Source organism: Humulus lupulus, chromosome 5 (genome assembly GCF_963169125.1).
Source record: "Humulus lupulus chromosome 5, drHumLupu1.1, whole genome shotgun sequence".
NCBI classification, from domain to species: Eukaryota; Viridiplantae; Streptophyta; class Magnoliopsida; order Rosales; family Cannabaceae; genus Humulus; species Humulus lupulus.
Window position 1 is genome coordinate 64,505,948 of NC_084797.1, and position 16,423 is coordinate 64,522,370.

At 44.0% G+C, this 16,423-nt stretch overlaps 1 protein-coding gene and 1 long non-coding RNA gene across 2 annotated transcripts in view; both read left to right on the forward strand.

Moving 5' to 3' along the window:
* Nucleotides 1-10,814, forward strand: part of LOC133777405 (uncharacterized) — a 33,182-nt gene extending 22,368 nt beyond the window's left edge. Inside the window, exon 5 of the mRNA XM_062216973.1 lies at nt 10,749-10,814. The gene's annotated coding sequence lies outside the window, so the exon portion shown is untranslated. The remainder of the gene's footprint in view (nt 1-10,748) is intronic.
* Nucleotides 10,815-10,913: 99 nt separating this feature from the next.
* LOC133780438 (uncharacterized) lies at nt 10,914-11,779 on the forward strand. The gene is made up of 4 exons (XR_009869314.1): nt 10,914-11,031; nt 11,118-11,252; nt 11,494-11,554; nt 11,661-11,779. It is a non-coding gene; the product is annotated as an uncharacterized LOC133780438 (long non-coding RNA).
* The last annotated feature ends 4,644 nt before the right edge of the window (nt 11,780-16,423 follow it).

The following is a 16,423-nucleotide window of genomic DNA, read 5'->3' on the forward strand; positions in this document are numbered from 1 at the left end:
CTTGACGAAAAAGACCCGACTAGAGTTGTAAAGGTCGGGAAAAATTTAGAAGTAACAACAAAGCATGCACTGGTGGAAGTTTTGCGAAAGAACCAGGAAGTTTTTGCCTGGTCACAACAAGACATGGCTGGGATAGATCCTGCAGCTATCAGCCATGTCCTGAACGTTGACAAGAGTTTTCCAGCCGTGCAACAGAAAAGAAGGTTGCTCGATAAGGATAGATCGAAAGCCTTAAAAGAGGAAGTCGAAAGACTGAAGGAGAATGGGTTCATCAGGGTGGCGTTTTATCCATCGTGGGTCTCTAATCCAGTACTGGTTCCCAAGCCTAACGGCAAATGGCGAACCTATGTGGATTTCACAGACCTTAATAAAGTCTGCCCAAAAGATTGCTTCCCACTCCCAAGGATCGACCAGCTGGTCGATGCAACTGCAGGACATGAGATCCTCTCCTTCATGGATGCATACTCAGGATACAATCAGATCAGTATGCATCCCCCTGACGAGGATCACACTAGCTTTCAGACCAATACAGGGTTATACTGTTATAGAGTAATGCCCTTCGGACTGAAAAACGTTGGTGCGACTTACCAGCGATTGGTTAACCACATGTTTAAGGAGTTGATCAGAATAAACATGGAGGTATACGTGGACGACATGCTGGTAAAGTCAAAAAAGGCAGAAGGACATGTAAAGGATTTGCAAGAGTGTTTCAACATTCTGAACAAATATCAGATGAAGTTAAATCCTCTCAAATGTTCTTTCGGAGTAGGATCAGGGAAATTTTTGGGGTTCATTGTTAATTCAAGAGGAATCGAGGCCAACCCCGATAAGATCAAAGCCCTGATCGACATGAAATTGCCGATGAAAATTAAGGATGTGCAAAGTTTAACTGGAAGAATTGCCGCACTAAGTAGATTCATTTCCAAGTCGACAGATAAATGTGTCCCTTTCTTTAATCTACTTAGAGGCAACAAGAAGTTCGAATGGACCGGAAACTGCGAACAGGCTTTCCAAGCCTTAAAGGCCCACATGGCGCAGCCTCCTATTTTATCAAAACCCATAGACGGAGAAACTTTGTTCATTTACCTGGCGATCACCGAATTTGCTGCTAGTGCAATACTAGTACGAGAAGAAGAAGGCATACAAAAGGCGGTTTACTATGTAAGCAAGAGGTTAATCGGGGCCGAATTGAGGTATCCTTCCATCAAAAGATTAGCCTATTGCTTAATCTTGGCCTCTAGGAAGTTACGTCCTTACTTCCAAGCCCATCCCATCACAGTCTTAACTGACCAGCCCCTTCGGCAAGTTCTGCAAAAGCCAGAGGCAGCTGGGCGCTTATTAAAATGGGCAGTCAAACTCGGGCAGTTTGATATCACATATTCACCGCGAGCAGCAGTAAAAGGACAAGTCTTGGCTGACCTTATCGCTGAATTCACTGAGCTCCCAGACGATGAGCAGTGCGAAAAACCTAGTGCGTCTGAGCCCCAAGTAGAAGTTCCTTCGTGGAAGTTATTCATGGACGGATCGTCCAACGAATCTCACGCAAGAGCAGAAGTGATATTGATAACGCTAGAAGGGCATCGATTTCACTGCGCTATTAGGTTCGATTTCACCGCATCAAACAATGAGGCCGAATATGAAGCACTCCTCGCAGGGCTAAGGTTGGCCAAAGACATGAGTATAAAAGTGCCTGATATTTACAGTGATTCATAGCTGGTAGTGAATCAGATCCTAGGGGAGTATCAAGCACGGGGCCTCAAAATGGTGGCCTACTTAAACAAAACTAAATATTTGTTGGCACAATTTGAGAAGTGTACCCTCCAACAAATTCCCCGAGATCAGAATTCAAATACAGATGCTTTAGCCAAACTCGCAAGTGCAAAAGATGCTGACACTTTAAATATAGTGCCAGTAGAAAGATTATGCGAGCCGAGCATACGAGCAAACGAAACCAATATGGAAATCCGGATGGAAGACACATGGATGGCGCCGTATTTGGAGTACCTCACGAATGGTGTACTACCAGTAGATAGAAACAAAGCCATAACTCTTCAGAGACAGGCTGCTAGGTATATACTGGTCAATGGTGTTCTTTACCGAAGAGGATACTCCATGCCACTGCTCAGATGTATTACACCATAAAAGGCTGAAGAACTAATGAGGGAAGTACATGAAGGCTTCTATGGGGACCACGCTGGGGGCAGAGCTTGTCGAAAAAGATTCTGAGGCAGGGTTATTTTTGGCCGACTATGAACGAAGACTCAATGGAGTTTGTGCAAAAATGCGATAAGTGTCAGAGATTTTCCAAGATCCTACGCGTAGCTCCCAACAAGTTGAAGCAAATGTAGAGTCTGTGGCCCTTCGCAGTATGGGGTATCAATTTGATTGGATCCTTGCCAACGAGAAAGGGTGGAGTAAAATACACAGTCGTAGCAGTCGACTACTTCACCAAATGGCTCGAAGCTAGGCCGCTCGCTACCATAACGACCAAGAAAGTTCTTGACTTTGTCATCAAAAACATTGTTTGCTGATATGGTTTGCCTCGGAAAATTGTCTCAGACAACGGCACCCAGTTTGACAATGACTTATTCACAGACTTCTGCGAAAGGCATGGAATCGTCAAAAGCTTTTCTTCAGTTGCACATCCACAAGCAAATGGACAAGTCGAAGCAGTGAATAAAACACTTAAAGATACCCTGAAGAAAAGGCCCGAAGATGCTAAAGGAGCGTGGCCAGAACAACTGCCCGAAGTACTCTGGTCGTATATAACTTCTCATCGAACAGTGACAGGTCATACCCCGTTTTCTTTAGCATACGGGTACGAGGCTATGTTGCCCGTTGAGTTAGATCCGCCCTCACATCGAAGAATCACATACGATCAGGACCAGAATAGCCAACTTATGATGGAGTCCCTAGACTCGCTTGAAGAGAAACGGGAAAGAGCCCAACTCCGAGTAGCTGCGTACTAACAAAAAGTCGCCCGGTATTTTAACTCCAAAGTGAAAGAAAGAAAGTTCAGCATCGGAGACCTAGTACTTTGACGAGTTTTCTTTAACACCCGCGACCCAACTGCTGGAGTACTCGGACCAAACTGGGAAGGACCTTACCAGATTTATGAAGTCCTTCATCCAGGCACCTACAAACTTGCATGCTTAAATGGATATCTCGTTCCACACTATTGGAATGGAGAACACCTGCACAAGTACTATCAGTAAACATTCCTTTTTAAAGGACTGGCTTGTATTAATTTTTACTTTTTACAAGTTTTGAAAAAAGGGTTAGCCATGTTATATGGCTAATCGCTTATAAGTGTAAGATCTTTTTAAGATCACTCATAAAGACATGTTTAGTCCATTTTAATACGAGAATTATAAGGGACTATGCACAGCCAGTCATTCTTGCCAACCTTTGTAAATTTATTTTTACAAGTATTTGTTCATTACGTGTGTTGTTTTGCTGTATTATAAGTGTTGCACTTCCTACCGAGGAGTTTTGTTCGTACAGGTCGTGGTCAGGGCAAGTGACCAAGGACCTAAAGCTCCTCAGTCACTTGGGGGGCATATAAGGTACACCGATAGCAAAGCATACCAAGAGGTATGTAAACGCATGAACAAAATAAGTGAAAGCATGCTACGGTACTTAGAGTATTTTTCAAAATTCATATTTTGTCAAATCAAGCCAAAGTACTATGCTAGGTTCAGTCATGCGAACAGATATTATAGTAAAGAGAAAATATTATAATATCAAAAGGATTTCTTTTAAACCGCGAGCAATACTGCTCGGATGTAACTGTTCAAATAAAAGAAAAAGTAACTGCCCTTGTAGCAACAAAAACAAATTGTCTTTACAGTACGGCCCGTGGACCGTGTAAATAAAATAAAAAAGAAAAGAAAATTCTTAAGGAGCTGGAGGGTTGTGAGGAGTGCCTTGGTCGGCCGAAGGACCAGCTTCAGCATCCGCACCATCAATCCCCCCTGCTAGGGAGATCTCTGGAGAGGCAGGCACTTTGGCCTTTTCTTCTTCTTCCAGCCGGATGGCGCACTGCGCCATCAAAGTCCTCTTCAAACTTTCGGACAGGTAGTTGAAGTTAGCATCCCGGTTATGCTTCCAGAATTCGTAGAAGCGGAGGTGAGTAGCTTCCTTGTACTTCTTCAAATCACTGACCCCGGCCTCCTCGAGCTCCCGCACTCGTTTTCCATGCTTCTCCGTCTCCTGCCTGCTGGCGATTAGATCAAGCTCAAGCTGAACACATTCTTGATGGTTGAACTTGGCGCTTTCCTTGAACTTTTTCTTGGATTCGTTGGCTTTCCTCAAGGTCTCCCGAGTTGCCAGCAGCTCCTGGGTCAGATTAGCTTTGTCCTCGCACAATTGTTCTTTCTGTTTGGATAGCTCCTTATTCTCCTCGAGCTGCTCGTTGTTGGCGGCCTCGAGTGCTTGCTTACTCTCAGCAAGCCTGGAGTCAAAGTTCTTTCCCCGAGAAACCAATGCCCCAATACGGTGCCAACTTGCAGTTAAAGTCAGCAGCCCCTGAAGACAGAGAATAAGATAAAGTAAGGACGAGGAATCAAAAATAAATGCTAGGGCAGAAGGAGTTAACTTACGCTGACTATCTCGTTCAGCCCTCTATTGACAACTTGATCAGCCTCCATGGAGACAGTTTCAGTAATGGCTGCCTGGCTGCGTTTGTGCTTGGAGATCTTGTATATCCTCTCCCTGGCTGTAACGACCCGAATTTGCTAATCAGGCTTAGGGCCCTGATTAGTGTGCTTAGAGGGCAATAAGTGGTTTAATATGCTTATATGTGGATTTATGTGTATATATGATTGTGATGCATGTTTAGTTAAGTTAAATACGCATGTGGACCACATCTGGATATTAGGGGTATAAATGTGATAAATGTTATATATATGTGATATGTCTATGCAGCACAATCCGAGACAGCCCTGGGGAGCGCTTAGCCAGAGAGTCACAACAGGGTTGAGATTCGGACTCAGGGTGAGTCGAGGGGTAATTTGGGTACTAGGTGTGTTATGGGATTATCGGGACATGAAAATAGATATTTGGAGATATATTTGAGGATAGAATGTCTAGGCGGGAATATTTGGGAAATTTACCATTTTGCCCTCGGGGACGTTTTGGTACCCCGAGCCTTGAGGTAACCCTTTAGATTTAAGTCAAATAAAACAAAAAGGGGAATTACTTAGAAACTCTAGGGAAACCGACTTACTCTCTCTTCTTTCAGCTAAGGATAGTTTTATCTCTTCCTTTCTCATTCACTCTCTAAGATAAACACAAGGGAAACTTAAGGGAAATTAACTTAAAGCTAAGGGATTTCAGCTGGGGAAATCTAAGGGAACTTAAAGCTTGAAGATTGAAGCTTAGGGGGGACTGGTTCAGAAGCTTAATTCAGCAAGAGGTAAGTTCTAGCTATTAAGGTTTGGTCTTGAATTTCTACTGGTTTTGTGGATTGCATGTTAGTCAAGCTTAATCTGTTTTTGGGTATTCTAGTAGGATTTTAGAGCAGATTTCTGATGGGTTTTAGTGTTGATATTGAGCTAGTATACATGTGTTATTTATCTGGGTTTGTTAAGTAGGCTTTGAGTGAGTTAGCTTGAGGAAACGGTAGGGAAGAAGATGGAAAATTATGGGTTTGGAGGTGAGAGCCGCGGCCCTAAGAGGGGTGCGCCGCGGCCCGTGTGCGCGCGCGGCCATGGGAGGCCGAGAAGCTCATGCGCGCTGCGGCGCTTGGTGGGCGCGCCGCGGCCCGTGTGGGGGTCAATGTGGTGCTAGCCTCTATTTCGAGGCTAGTCGCGACTCTTGTGGGTGGGGCCGCGGCCCTTAGTACCAATTTGAGTTTTTAAGGGTGTTTAGGCTTGGGAACTTAATGGGTAAGGCTCGGGATGGATTTTATCACCCGGATTGATAGAATTCAAGGTCTCGGAGGTTAGGGTTATGGCTCGAAGTTATTTATTGGATTAGAATTTGATGGATGGACATTGTTAATGTGTTGTAACTAGGGTTTCGGTGAGGCTCACGTTAGAGGACTGTGCTCGGGGCATCGATGCTCAGAAAGCTTGGAACTCAGGTAAGAAAACCCTTGTTCCCATAGAGCTTGTGTGCAGGGCTGAGCCCAATGTATTTGAATAGAATTGATATACAGGGTCGAGCCCAATATGTTAGAACTGCAGGGCATAGCCCTTTAACTGAATATGCTAGAATTCTATACTTGCTTGCTATGCTATGTATATTGTGGTGTGAATGGTCGGCTTGAGCTGGGAATAGTGTAGACCGAGAACGGCGAGGGGCCGGGAACGGCATTGGGCATGTTGAGTGCAAGGCTGAGAATGGCAAGGGGCCGGGAACAGCATTGAGCACGTGGAGTGCGAGTTTCCAGGGCGAGTCCCTAGAAGGATACCTGGGATATCCTCACGACATGGTCCGCGAGCCCAAGGCCTGGTAAACACCTGGAATGGCTAGGCCGTATGTGTTTAGCCTTTGGTGGCCTGTTTATATGCTTGATATATGTGTTGCATATGTTATCTGTTCGTGGGTTTTCTTGCTGGGCTTCGGCGCACAGATACTCTGTGGTGCAGGTAAGGGTAAAGAGAAGATCAATCAACCATGAGTACAACAGGCGTGAGGTGGCGTGTACATGTTTGGCCAGCCTGGCTGCCACAGCCAGAGGATTTTGGGAGATGCTTGTAAATGAACTTAAATTTTGTCGTTTAGCCGACTTAGTACAGTTTTTATGTTGTAAATATTTCTAATCTGTGTTTTGGGATCCCAGGTGTCAAACTTTTACGATCTTCAATGATATGGAGTTAATTCTATATTTTTCCTCTGTTTATGGCTTAATTACACTGTTTGATTTAAAAACTCGATTAGCAAGTTGAAAGCACGTGTTTTTAAACTCACTTGGTAACGGCTCTAAGGAGGTAGGGCGTTACACTGGCTGAGCCAACCACGAGGCTGGGCAGGGAGCCTTCGGGCGGGGTGTTCAATGCCTCCCTGTTTGGAGCCTTAGAAGAAGGCTGGGGGTCAGCAGGAGTGGGAGTCAGCTACTCGGGGGAGGGCGGAGGTGGTGAGTTCTCCTTTGAGGGGTCGGTGGTTGGAGCATTGTCTGTTCAAGCCTTCTTCGAGGGAGTCTTGCTGCTTTCCCCTCGAGCCCTCTTGCTATCCTTCTTTGGGACAGAAGAGGCAGCGACAGCCTGGTAGTGCTCAAAAATGTCTTCAGAGTCCATATTTGCACAAAAGGAAGCAACGCGAGCAGTGAGACTAAATGGTCATGCAGGGTAAAAAAATGAAAGTAAAAGGATTACAAGTAGAGTACCCACGCTACAACTACTGGTCGTTACATTATTTACTGAACTACCTACTGCCTGGAAGAAATCTGAATTTAAGGAGGGAGCATTCTTAAAGTTGCCATCCCCATCAAATAGATGAGGGGGAATTGGTAAATGGTTTAAAAGCGAGATTTGTATACCATTTTCATCCAATGAGTCATCAGAGAGTTCAATAGGCTCGGCAGCCTTTTGTTTTCCTTGGCCCACAGGGGCCAAGGGTCTCTCTGTTCGGTGGGGGACAGCGGGTTCCCTGATCGTGACCCCATTTGTTCTCCTCCGCGGAGGAGACGCTTGGGGCTGCTGCTCGGGTTCCACTTCGGCATGAGCATCTTCTGCCGAAGGTTCACTCGTCGCTAGTTGGAGATTCCAAAGGTCGGCCAGCCTAAGGTTAGCCTCTGTAACTAAATTTTTGACACTCTTATCAGCATTCGGCATGCTAGCTAAGAGTTTCGCCCTTGACTCCATCCCTGGAGTTGGGATTGGACACAACCATGGGCCAGAAACACATTGAAAATTCAGGACATTGTGGAAGAAAAACACCAAGTGAAGAAGCTGGCGACGTGAGAATTTTTACCTCCTCGGGTGAAGGCCAAGTTGTCTGCAACCAAGCCGGGTGTAAGGAAGTATTCCTGGTGATACCTCCCCACATTGGAGATGTGGGTAGTGTTAGTCAGGAAGGTGTGCCCGGTTTCTTGGTGGCAAAGATGGAAAAACCCCGTGCCTTCTTGGTTAGGGTTGGACTTAAGGTCAAAAAGGAAGTTGACCTCGTGGGGGGTGGGCTCTGGCCATTTTTTAAATTTGTAAAGGATATAGAGTGCGGCAAGCATTCTATATCCATTTGGGGTAATTTGAAAGGGGGAAACTCCAAAATAATTTTCCACCCCCTGAAAGAATGAGTGAAGAGGCAAAGTGGCAACTGCCTCAATGTGAAACCGCGACCAGGCGCTGTAGGCCCCGCTTGGCGAGTTGGCCCTTTGGTCGAGGGAAGGTTTGACCAAGGTCACCCCTATCAGCTTATATTTATTTAAGTAGTTGGCGATCATCCTGATCGTCACTCTACTCTCAGGAACAACATGCCACTCGACATCCGGTTGAGCAGTGTGTCAAGGACGGGCATGCCTTTGCACATCGGCGTCAGGAGCATTTTCGCTTCGGCCACTGGTCGATGGGGCATCAGCAGTAGGCTGGCAAGAGGTGTTAGGGATTTTTCTTTTTCGAGCTTTGGTTTTGGTACGAGCCATCCTTTGGGTTGGAGCTGGAGAGGTATTTGGGCTAAGACGAGAGAAAGGAATCTCTGGTATCAAAGTAGAAGGGTGTTCTTCACCTTCAAACAGCTGAGCTAGGAGGTCGTCTTCAATGGGTCTTTCTCCTCCCCAAGGGTCTTGCATATGAATTGCAAACAGACAAAGGAAGAGATAAGACACGTAGCCTGGGGATTTATGTGGGAGATTGGGATAACATTGCTCGTGTCTATTGACCAAGAGCATCCTATCCATACACTAAATTTGGTGCTAGCAGTTTGAAAAATGGATCAAAAAGGAAATAAAACGTTTTCTGAAAAGAAACTTTTTCAACTCCTAAAGGGCGGGAAAAACCCAGTTTTTCGACTAGCTTAAAGATCGAATTTTTACGCCCTAAATCTATGATCCTTACTATCGAACTAACTCCTAACTTATATAAAGCAGAAATACACTCTCTTATCAAGCATCAGACAGTTTATACAAGATCCTCACCAATTTCTGCTCAAGAACGCAAGAAATCACATAACACAGTATCAACATGCATGGCATCATGAAAAGTTTAAAAGACTAAGAGATTACCTGGGTAAAGGTTGGAGGTTCAGAAAAATAAAAGCTTTGAGTCGGAAAGGTCTTTGGCAGGACGTCTGGATTTTTTGAAATTCTGGGCTCCGGAGCAAAGCTCTTGGAAAAGTTCTTGGCCGAAAATAGTGAGTAAAGGATTATAAGAGAGATGAGGAGGTTACTTATAATGGCTAAAATATAGCAAAAAGTGGCAATCATGACTTTCCCTTTTTCGAAGCGTGGGGGAGTGTATAAGCCATCAAATTGGTTTCTTGAAAACCGAAAAGGCTTGATTAGACATAATTAAGTCACGGTTTTCAAAAACGCACGAAGACTCTGATAGATTTCGTGGGTTACATGAACGGTTGTTTCCCTAAAGTTTCTTTATTGCTGGTCGCACTAAAAAAACTTTGGGGGAAAATGTTATCCAAAAAACAGGCATGGGTTACATGGCAGGCGTTTAGTACACGTGGCTGACACCTGGCGGAAGTCTTGTTCGACCATCGATCAGAAAGATTTCTATGGCACAACGCTTAAACGTTATGCACGACCAACTTGGTCATATACTCACTATATTTGGAGAAAATCTTGTGCAGTTATGATCATATCTGAGATTGTCTCCCATGATTTCCTGAGTATCCGATTATTTAGGAAATAATATCTGTAACAGATTCCTGTAATCCTCCTTGAGCCTATAAATAAGAAAAGGATGCTCAAGGGAGGGGACTTTTGCTTTTTGATTACTAGAGATTGTAGATTTACGAGAGAGTTAGAGCTAATACATTAGGATATATTGTTGATTCTTCAGAGGTTGGTGAAACTCATAGAACCCTAGTTCTTTGATCACTCCTTGGAGATCTTATATCAATAATAGCTCAAGTGGACGTAGGTTATTACCAGTTTCTGGGGCCGAACCACTATAAATTCTTGTGTGCTTTACTATTTTTGTCATTATATTTATTCCAACATATCTATCCACATCAAGCATTTTGACTCCGTGTCAGTTGACCAAAATCAGGGTCAACACTAATCCTTAACAATCTTATTTTACCATCTTGTTTACAATTATTAATTTATGTTTATATATTGTCTTTAATTTCTTTATTATTATCTTTTATTTTATTTTTATTGTTACAAATTCTCATCAATCTTTGGAACTGGGTTAGAATTTATTAATTTTGGTTTAAAATAGTTTTCTTTTCGATTTTAGACAACTCCTTTAGGTTCGACCTCATGCTTACACGAACATTATTCTATAAATACGATTCATGCGCTTGCGAGTATAAATATTTAAAACATACCCGTTTTGGGTTCATCATCTATATATTTTTATTTTTAATGTATACTGATTTTTAGGAGACTCACTAGAGTCTGTTGTAAATATCTTTATAATTTACTAAACACAGAAATAGACGAAACAAGTTTTTCATCCTTTTACATGCACAAGATTGTAATACCATTACTTGTGGACTTCGAAGATGGAACATTAGGGCTAGTAAACAACATCTAAATTGGACTATACTATTAGTTGGCCTTTTTTTCTTCTCTTTTTATGAGTTTAAGATTGACTTACCTTCATATTGACTATTGATTACTTTTGTAGCATTGAAGCAGCTTGTGTCGCACTCCCTACTGCTGATGTCTTTATTAACTTTGCTTCATTTAGAAGGTGGGTACTTGTTATGCTCACTAACAATTGGTATTTTGAACTCCTACACAAGTACTTTTTAATGAACATGCATTATTTATTTCTCATTTTCAATGTTGATGCCTCTTCAATGTCTACACTGAAGCAGTCAACCATTCGAGTTGTGGCTATCATTGCTTAAGGTGTACCCGAGTCAAATGCTAAGTAATTGATTGCTTATGCACGGTCTAACAATAAGGTGAGAGAACTATTGCAATGCCATCTGCAATTAGCTGATTATGAAGACGTTGAAGCTGAACTAATTAGCTATCTATGGTTTTGCAGGTTGTTATTGGCCCAGCTACTGTTGGAGGTATTCAAGCTGGAGCCTTTAAGACTGGTGACACAGCCAGAACAATTGACAACATAATTCAGTGCAAGCTATACATACCTGGATCTTTTGGTTTTGTCTCCAAATCTGTGCGTATACACTCTGAATCTTCTTTATCATTTTTGTTTCATTATGATTTTGCTGACCTCAATGTTTTGATTTTCAAACTGATAACTAATTGTTTGAAAAAGCATCTCAAATTTTTCCATAAAGTTTACACATGATTTTCTCTATAGATATGCTCTTATAAGAAAGTTTTGAAATCCATGTAGTGCAAGTGACAAGTTTTGTATACATTGTCCTGGAAAATAACTCTCTTTTCCATTACAGGGTGGAATGTCTAATGAGATGTACAATACCATAGCTTGTGTAACAGATGGAATCTATGAAGGTAGACATATGTGCTTGCTTTTCGGTAAAGTTTTTCTTCCCCTACGTTGTTATCTATGCTCGCAAATGGAGGATGTAATAAAATTTGAATTGTTGGACCATTGTAGGCATTGCTATTGGAGGTGATGTGTTTCTAGGCTCCACTCTTTCTGATCATGTTCTGTGGTTTAACAATATTCCGCAGGTACTTTATTGCTATCATTTGCTCCTTCAAAGTGCATGCCTGTAACGACCCGAATTTGCTAATTGGGCTTAGGGCCCTAATTAGTGTGCCTGGAGGGCAATAAATGATTTAATATGCTAATATGTGGAATTGTGTGTATATATGATTATGATGCATGTCTAGCAAAGTTAGATAATCATGTGGACCCCATTTGTATATTAGGGGTATAAATGTGATAAATGTTATATATATGTGATATGTCTGTGCAGCACGATCCGAGACAGTCCTGGGAAGCACTAAGCTAGAGAGTCACAACGAGGATGAGATTCGGACTCGGGGTGAGTCGAGGGGTAATTTGGGTACTAGGTGTTATGGGATTATCGGGACATGAAAATAAATATTTGGAGATATATTTGAGGATAGAATGTCTAGGCGGGAATATTTGGGAAATTTACCATTTTTCCCTCGGGGACGTTTTGGTACCCCGAGCCTTGAGGTAACCACGTAGACTTAAGTGAATAAAACAAAAAGGGGGAATTGTTTAGAAGCTTTAGAAACTGACTCATACTTCCTCCCAACTGAAGATAGCTCTTACTTCTCTTTCTCTTTCACTCTCTAAGACAAAACTCAAAGGGAAACTCAAAGGAATTGGTTAGGAACTAAAGGGAATTCAGCTGTGATATCTTAGGAGCTTGAAGCTTAAGGATTGAGGATCAACCCAGGGATTGAGTTCAGCAAGGTAAGCTCTAATTATTGGGATTATGTTGAGAATTGTTGGTGGTTTGCTAGAGCATGCATGTTAGTCAAGCTTAATCTATTTTTGGGTATTCTAGTAGGATTTTGGAGCAGATTTCTGATGGGTTTTAGTGTTGATATTGAGTTGGTATACATGTGTTATTTATCTGGGTTTGTTAAGTAGGCTTTGAATGAGTTAGCTTGAGGAAAAGGTAGGGAAGAAGATGGAAAATTCTAGGTTTGGAGGTGAGAGCCGTGGCCCTAGGAGGGGTGCGCCGCGGCCCGTGTGCGCGCGCAGCCATGGGAGGCCGAGAAGCTCATGCGCACCGCGGCGCTTGGTGGGCGCGCCGCGGCCCGTGTGGGGGTCAGTGTGGTGCTAGCCTCTGTTTCGAGCCTAGCCGCGGCTCTTGTGGGTGGGACCGCGGCCTTTAGTGCCAATTTGAGTTTTTAAGGGTATTTAGACTTGGGAACTCAATGGGTAAGGCTCGGGATGGATTTTATCACCCGGATTGATAGAATTCAAGGTCCTGAAGGTTAGGGTTATGGCTCGAAGTTATTTATTGGATTAGAATTTGATGGATGGACATTGTTAATGTGTTGTGACTAGGGTTTCGGTGAGGCTCACGTTAGAGGATTATGCTCAGGGCATCGGTGCTCAGAAAGCTCGGAAATCAGGTAAGAAAACCCTTGTTCCCATAGAGCTTGTGTTCAGGGCTGAGCCCAATGTGTTTGAAAAGAATTGGTATGCAGGGCTAAGCCCATATATGTTAGAACTGCGGGGCGTAGCCCTTTAACTGAATATGCTAGAATTCTATACTTGCTTGTTATGCTATGTATATTATGATGTGAATGGTCGGCTTGAGCCGGGAACAGTGTAGACCAAGAACGGCGAAGGGCCGGGAACGGCATTGGGCACGTTGAGTGCAAGGCCGAGAACGGCAAGGGGCCGGGAGCAGCGTTGAGCATGTGGAGTGCGAGTTGCCAGGGCGAGTCTCTAGAAGGATACCTGGGATACCCTCACGACGTGGTCCGTGAACCCAGGGCTTGGTAAACGCCTGGGACGGCTAGGCCGTATGTGTTTAGCCTTTGGTGGCCTATTTATATGCTTGATATACGTGTTGCATATGTTATTTGTTCGTGGGTTTTCTTGCTGGGCTTCGACTCACAGATGCTCTGTGGTGCAGGTAAGGGTAAAGAGAAGATCAACCAACCATGAGTACAGCAGGCGTGAGGCGGCGTGTACATGTTTGGCCAACCTGGCTGCCACAGCCAGAGGATTTTGGGAGATGCTTGTAAATAAACCTAGATTTTTTCGTCTAGTCGACTTGGTTCAGTTTATATGTTGTAAATATTTCTAAACTGTATTTTGGGATCCCAAGTGGAAAACTTTTATAATTTTCTATGGAAATTACTATTTCTCAAGTATTTCCTTTACTTATGGCTTAATTACATTGTTTGACATAAAACCTCGATTAGCGAGTTGAAAGTACGATTTTAAACTCACTTAGTGACGGCTCTAAGTAAGGCGTTACAACTTGGTATCAGAGCTAGCCAAGGTTATTGGTTCTGGTGATTGACCGAACATGTACACACACAGTCAGTGACAGGCTTAACTTAGGGTTTGTTGGTAAGATTGGCTGATATGTCTGAAAATGTGGTTGCATACCCTGTTTGCCTGCTTATTTTGTATAGAGCATGATGAATGAAATAACATATGCATGACGTTAGGGCATGGCCCGTTGTGTGTTATATGCTATATGAGTTATTATGTGTGGAGTACTGATGTGCCTGGGAGGTGTTTTTGGATGTTGTTATCATGCCTAATGAGCGGCATCGTTGGTTGCAGGCATATTTGTTGAGATGCCTCGACAATCAGCTAGACTCCGCGGCAGTAGGGCCAAGGATGACAACCAGGGTTAGGACCCTCCACCTGCCCCACAGAACTGGCAAGAAATGTTTGCTGAGATGGAAGTGAGACTGCAGCGAACAGAGGAAGAGTTGCGACAGATAAGGCAACAGGCCCCGCCTCAGGTTACTGGGCTGCCAGTGCAGCAGGTTGCAGCGCCGGTGCCAGTTCAGTCTGCTTTGGAGAATAAGTGGGAACCTTTGTATGAGAGGTTCAGGAAGCAACAACCTCCTACCTTTGAGGGTGGATCGGACCCACTGCGGGCAGAGCAGTGGATGAACATGATTTCCTTGATCTTAGACTTTATGAGGGTCGAAGGAAGTGAAAGGGTTGCTTGTACGAGCTATATGCTTAGGGAGGATGCCCACATCTGGTGGGATGTGGTGAGTCAGCGGAGGAATGTTGCAGTCATGACATGGGAGGAATTTAAGAGTATCTTTAATGAGAAATACTACAGTATAGCAGTTCGAGCTGCGAAGGTTGATGAGTTTATCAACCTAACTCAGAACAGGTTATCAGTTACTGAGTACGCCTTGAGATTCGACAGACTGGCGAAGTTTGCGCCAGACTTAGTTCCGATGGATGTGGCCAGGAGAGATATATTTATACGGGGGTTGAATGTGATGATCGCCTGTGATGTGAATATTACGTTGATTCTAGAGACTATTACTTATGCCCAAGTGGTGGATAAGGCCCTAACTGCAGAGAGGGCTGAGGATCAGATATGGAAGGACAGCGCTGCAAGGCGCAATGCCAGAAGGACAGTGCCTCCTTTTGTTGGGTCTAGACGGGGCAGTGGCCCCAGTGAGCAGAAAAGAAGGGTTCCAAATTCATTTACTCCTCCTAGTTCTGATAGGAGAGTGCGGGGTGTTTCTATTGGCCGTCAGGGTGGCAGTGATAATTGGAGGAGTTTTCCTATGTGTCCACGGTGCAGGCGCCGACACCAGGGTGAGTACAGGATCAGGGCCTGCTTTGTTTGTGGGAGTGCCAGCCATCTGAAGAGGGATTTCCCTCAAGTTAAGAAGGAGGAGCGGAAATAGAGTGGCAGCCTTGCCCCTGCCAGGGTATTCACTTTGACACAGACTGAGGCGGAGGCTAGCCCCTCAGTTGTGACAGGTCAGATCTCTAGTGCTGGTTCTTTGTATACTGCATTGTTTGATTCAGGGGCTACCCACTCATTTTTATCTGCTAGGGTGATAGATCAGCTTTGTAGACCTAGTGGTGTGTATGCTAGGGGATTTCAGACCTTGTTGCCAACAGGAGAACTGGTAGTCTCTAGGAAATGGATTAGGGCATTTCCAGTAGAGGTAGATGGTAGGGAGTTGTCTATTGATTTGATTGAGTTAGAAATGGATGACTTTGACATGATTTTGGGAATGGATTAGCTATCCAAGTATGGGGCAACGATTGACTGCAGGCGCAGAATGGTGACTTTTGAACCAGAAGGGAAGGTACCCTTTGTGTTTGTGGTGTCAGTTAGTAGACCGTGTGTGCCAATGATTTCAACCCTAAGGGCTAGGGACCTGATGCAGGAAGGTTGCATAGGATTCCTGGCAAGCGTTGTGGATACTTCTAGGGTGGTGTCGGTTGGACCGGGTGAGACAAGGTTGGTGTGTGAGTTTTCGGATTTGTTTCCAGCGGATTTGCCAGGGTTGCCACCTCAGAGGGAGATTGACTTTGTTATATAGTTGGTACCAGGAGCGGAGCCAGTATCTAGGACACCTTATAGAATGGCTCCAAAAGGAGTTGAAGATTCAGTTGCAGGAGTTACTTGATTTGGGGTTCATCAGACCGAGTTTTTCGCCATGGGGTGCACCAGTGTTGTTCGTTAAGAAGAAGGATGGGTCCCTTAGGATGTGTATTGATTACAGAGAGCTGAACAAGTTAACCATTAAGAACAAGTATCCACTGCCTAGGATCGATGATTTGTTTGATCAGCTACAGGGAAGAACAGTGTTTTCCAAGATAGATCTCCGATCAGGTTACCATCAGCTAAGGATTAAAGAGGAGGACATACCAAAGACCGCTTTTCGAATGAGGTATGGACATTATGAATTCCTAGTTAT